The sequence below is a fragment of the Vicugna pacos genome, chromosome 5, assembly GCF_048564905.1.
Source record: "Vicugna pacos chromosome 5, VicPac4, whole genome shotgun sequence".
NCBI lineage: Eukaryota > Metazoa > Chordata > Mammalia > Artiodactyla > Camelidae > Vicugna > Vicugna pacos.
This window is the reverse complement of record NC_132991.1, coordinates 71049264-71054448: the sequence shown is the minus strand read 5'-3', so window position 1 is coordinate 71054448 and position 5185 is coordinate 71049264. Positions and strand designations below refer to the sequence as shown.

Genomic DNA, 5185 nt, shown 5'->3' with positions numbered 1-5185 from the left:
TTTTAAGCTGCTAGAACAAAAATCAATTAGAAACTGCCCCTGCCTAGGAAGAGCCTTAGTAACTGCCATCCCCCAAGCCTGCAGGGGTGAGTGGGGAGAATAATGGGTTCGCAATGGGCAGCGAGGAAGGGGGACCATAAGAGAGCTTGGTGCCTAGAATTTCTCACCGACCCCCACATGAGCTCTTGGGAGGAAAAGCAGCATAAAATGTCTACCTCTTTCTGTCTCCATTTTTCCTTAGCACTGCTTCCAAACTTCAAATTAAATAGAAATTAAACTCCAAACTGAATTGACCTTCTAAACTTCCAAGTTTATAGCACAAGTTCATTGTAAGCTTGAAAGAGATACTAGTGCATTGCTGAGAGCCTGACTCCTGGAGGGCAATTTTATACACAGGGGGACTCTGGCCCAGGGCCCTAATATAATAACGATTATACATTAACTGTACCTAGTTATCTGTAATATAAGAATAATCCTATGATTTAACTCTGATAATACTTGTTGTGTGGATGGGAGCCATGTTACAACTGTGTTTGCAAAGAATTTTAAACGAACCCTACTGTGGGCAGGGCCCTTGGTGGGCGCTTGAGTGCTAGTTTGAAGGGAAAAAATGTGTGTAAGAAGCATGTGATGTTTTTGCAGTGGTTTGAGGGCTGGGTTTGGTAATTATACTCTCCAATGCGAAAATCCAATGTGGCATAATGAAAAACACACCTCTGTTCTGCTTCCAAAACTAATTCCAAATACAGGACAGTCTTCGCGCAGGCTGATTGTATTCCATAAAGTGTGCATTTGCTCCATTTCTGTGTCTATAAGAGCACAGGGACAAAAATGAGATGCCACAAAAACGGGTACCATCTCCTCCCTTCGATTCTTGTTAACTCTCTTCCTCTGAGCTACCCTCTTCATCACTCTTATTGCTCAATCGACTTATTCGAAAAACACATGCAAAACCACTTTTAATAGAAGGAAAAGTAGTCATGTGGGTAGCAAATCAACTGTGCAGTTCAAATCATTATTACAATAAAATATTGTTTATTAAGTATCCTGCAGAGTTATAAAAAGGATAGTTTGAATTGGGTAGGAATAAAAGCCAGCAAGGTAGGGGGAGTATATAGCTCAAGTGGTAGAGCACATGCTTAGCATGCACGAGGTCCTGGGTTCAATCCCCAGTACCTCCGTTAAAAACAAACATAAATATGTATCCCCCTCACTGACAAAAAAATAATAAAATACCGCAATAATAAAAACCAGCAAGGAATTACACAGCTTAATGTGCAAGTCTTTTTTTTTTTTTTTTTGCTATAAAATTCTTGTCCAAGCTCGCTCTGCAACATTGAAAATTTTACAACAGGAATTCAAAGGAACACAAATTTGTCTCATGGACTTTGAACCAAATGTTATGAACATTTATAACATCTTTTTTCCCTTATCTAATAGGATTTGTTAATCAAGAAAGGGAAGACATTTTCAATGCTTTTTGTACAAGAATCAATGGGTATAAAAATATCAAGAACTCCCCTTAGCTGCCTACACAGAGGGCTCATATTGTTCACTGTTTATATGTTGCTGAGGGTCTTATCAACTAGGTTATCAGGCATTATTGTCTTAATGGTTACTCAGTGGAGAAATTTCTCTCAGAACTCAGTATCAGGAGTGATTGAAAAAAAATGTTTCACTTTTTTTAAAAAAAAATGTTGGGGGGAGGAGGTAATTAGGTTTATGTATTTATTTTTAGAGGAGGTACTGGGGATTGAACCCAGGACCTCATGCATGCTGAGCATACACTCCACCACTTGAGCTATACCCTCCTCTCTGGTTTTACTCTTTTTGCTTTTGATGCTAGGCAGCTCAAATTCCTGGCCTTATTTCACAACTTGTACTGAATTTCTGAGTATGAATTTTGTGTAATAAAATTATCCCTAGTTTTATCTTATTCGTCCTACTCTAATTTTTCCTTTTCCATAATTTCTTCATCTACTCTTTTTATCTTGCACTACAGTTTTGAAGGCAAGCAATCTCCAATCCATGGCTTGAATTTCTAAATAATGTGTCTAGAAAAAGAAATGACTGTTATTTCTTCAGCAGTTATGCTGACCAGAGAACAACCATTCACTGCTTTCCTCACCATGTGACACCCTGCAGAAGATATCAGTGTTGTGTCCTGAAATTCCCACTAATGCTAGGCAGTCAATGAGACTGACAGGCTGCTACATCTGCTTTCTTGGCACTGCATGACACAGACCCCAGGATTTAAGTCACCATGGCTGGAACCTACCCTGGCTTCAGTGCCTAACGAAGACTATCATATGGTATAGGTGAGCAAACGGTAGATACAATCAAAACAACATCCTGGATGTATTTCGGTTTATCTTTTTTTGCCTCAACAACTATTGCCATTTATTGAATTCTTACTGTGGTCCAAATACTTTTTCCCCCAAAATATGGAACGCTTCATGAATTTGCACATCATCTTTGAACATGGGCCATGCTAATCTTCTCTATATCGTTCCAATTTTAGTATACATGCTGCTGAAGCGAGCACTATTTTGGTTTATCTTAAACATTCCAAGTAGGTTCTAACATCAAAAATTTGTTTTACAAATACAGTTGCCTTTGGTTTGGTTGGTTACTTTCTTCCCTGATATGCCTTGATAGGATTAATGTTTCTTTTAACCCTAGTCTCCCCGTATCCTATTTCCCTTACCTCTTAATAAATCATTGAACTAGAAGAATTTTTGCTCTTCTTGAGTATTACCTCCAAAACAAAACCATGAAAAGGCAGCTATAAGGCCAAAACCAAACCAAACAGCAAATAGCAAACCCAAATTCCCCTGTCACCACCAGCAGCAGCATCATAAGCCAAGTTAAAAGACAAATAATAAAATGAGAAAAATATCTGCAATATTAGAACACAGGTCAATTTTGTTAATATATAAATATTTAAGAAGAGTCAATAAGAAAACAAAATCCCAGAAGAAAAATAAATTAAAGGCGTGAAATGGCAGTTGACTAAGAATACAAATGAACAAAGACATATGAAAAAAATTTAATTTTGCTAGCTATTTTTATTTTTAATTTTTTTAGTTATTTTTAATTACAAATTAAGATGTATTGAGAGTTTTCTTGCTTATCAGAATGGGGGAAAATTAAAAGAATTCTAAAATTTTAGTAAACAGGAGTCCTATAAAAGGGATAAGGTCAAACGCAATAATCATTTCATTCTTGCAGATCCATACAGTGTAGACTCTCCCTGAGGACACCTTCTCTTGCTACTCATACTCCAGGACTGGCCTGTTTCAGTATCTACCTTCCTCCCTTTCCTGTTCTCATCTCCTTTGTCACAGTGCCTCCCTGCACTCCTTCCTTCACCCCTTGCTTTGCCTCTCCTTGCACTTTCTTTCTTGTTTCTCAGGCTTCTCTCTTGATTTCTTAAATTTTCCTTCCTTACCCTTGGCTCTTTTCTTCACGTGCTCTGCCCCGCATCTCCCTTCCAACCTTGGTGCTTTTTGGCAGACAGATCCTTGCCTGATCCCTCATACAATCTCTGCCTAACCCTGGGCTCTTATCTCAGAACCTGGAACCCCACCACCCAGCAATCCACTTCCCTTGTTAGGATATAAAGACAGGCAGTTTGTTCCCTTATTGAGAGGGATTTGGGGCATTAGAGGACGAAGCAGTTTGGCAGACAAGCTTTTCAATCTCCACGTGGGTACTGTGAACAGGGATGGGAAAGCAGGGGTTTTAGCACTCAGGACTCTGTCTTACGGCTGAGACAGGATGGTTCATTGCTCACTTCTGCTTAGCTTCCTGTCTGGGACTTGTGGCTAGGCTGCTCAGGGTAATCTGCTTCTCCATGAAAAGAAGCAGCTCTGCATTCATTCAAGCCTTTAGCAAAAATGTATCTAGTGCCCACTGTGAACTGAGCTGTTAGGGGTGGTACAAGGTAACTGCGCAGTCCTTTGAGCAGCTCAAAGCTCTCTGTGTTTCACGGAGAAAGAGAATTGGGGTTGCCTCTCCCTCAGTCCAATGAAATAAGCCTGGTGCAGAGAATGATGCCTTCCAACTCGCAGCGATGAAAACACCTTCTCCCTGGATGTCTCAGCCAAGAGAAGGGAGCATGTGGACTCCACGTGGGGACTAAGTCTGAGGTCTTCAGAAGAACTTCCAGCACCAGTTAGTTCCCTGTCTTCCTCCCTATTCTCAGTTGATCCTGAAAATGCTAGGTTTGGCTTTTTAAAAGACTCAGTGCTGTCCTTTACATGCACTGCTTATGCATTTATATCAAACCAGCATGCAGGACAAAGATGATTATGCACAACATTAAATACGTGCCAAACTAACCTTGTTTATACGTTATATTTTATTTCATCTCTCAGCTATATTCTCCTACATTCAATCATTAGACTTTTTACTCATGTAGTGTGCTTTGTACTCAAGTTTGAACAATTAGAAGAGACAATAGTCTATTGTGCATTAGATCAAACAGATTTCAGGAATAGTAACCACAGAATAGTATATTTTATATTCTTGGTTTGGTTCTCTGAAAAGAGACTCTTTTACGATTTACGTCAAAAGAATGAATATATAAACTATTCCTTCTACAGTTTCATCACCTTTGCCAAATTGTCAAATGCATGCCCTCGATAATGTGGATAACTTAGTCAACAAGTTTCATTATGCTTCTAAATGGAAATGTTCTGGAAAAAAAAATTAAAAAGAAAATCTATTCCTTCTAGGTACAATTTACTTGCGTAGGCATTTAATAGAATACCTGCTCTCATAGATAAAGAATCACTAAATGATTTGAGTTATGTAATTATACACTATACATATATATATACATATATAAAGAAAAGAGAAAGGAATGTACCAAAACCCAGTTGCTACCACAACTGTATATGATCTAAACTTTCTTGAGTCTTGAATATTTATCCTCAAACCTAGTCTTTACATTTGAACATGTAACTACTTCCATTTCTTTATGGTTGTGGAAGAATTTTAAAACATATGTTTAATCACTAGACTCTATTACACAGGATTTTTAGATATTGTGAAAAAATTTTCCTATTTCTCTTTCACATAACTGAATTTTTATTTGCTTGTCACTTAGTAAAATGTGGGGAGAAGATAAGATGAGGGTTTATTTTTTAAATTTATTTTATTTATTTATTTTTAACAGAGG

At 38.0% G+C, this 5185-nt stretch overlaps 1 non-coding gene across 1 annotated transcript; it reads right to left on the bottom strand.

Annotated features, from left to right (window-relative positions):
- Positions 1 to 2438: 2438 nt before the first annotated feature.
- LOC116280736 (U6 spliceosomal RNA) lies at positions 2439 to 2545 on the bottom strand. Its single transcript, XR_004190220.2, has one exon. It is a non-coding gene; the product is annotated as a U6 spliceosomal RNA (small nuclear RNA).
- Positions 2546 to 5185: the final 2640 nt, after the last annotated feature.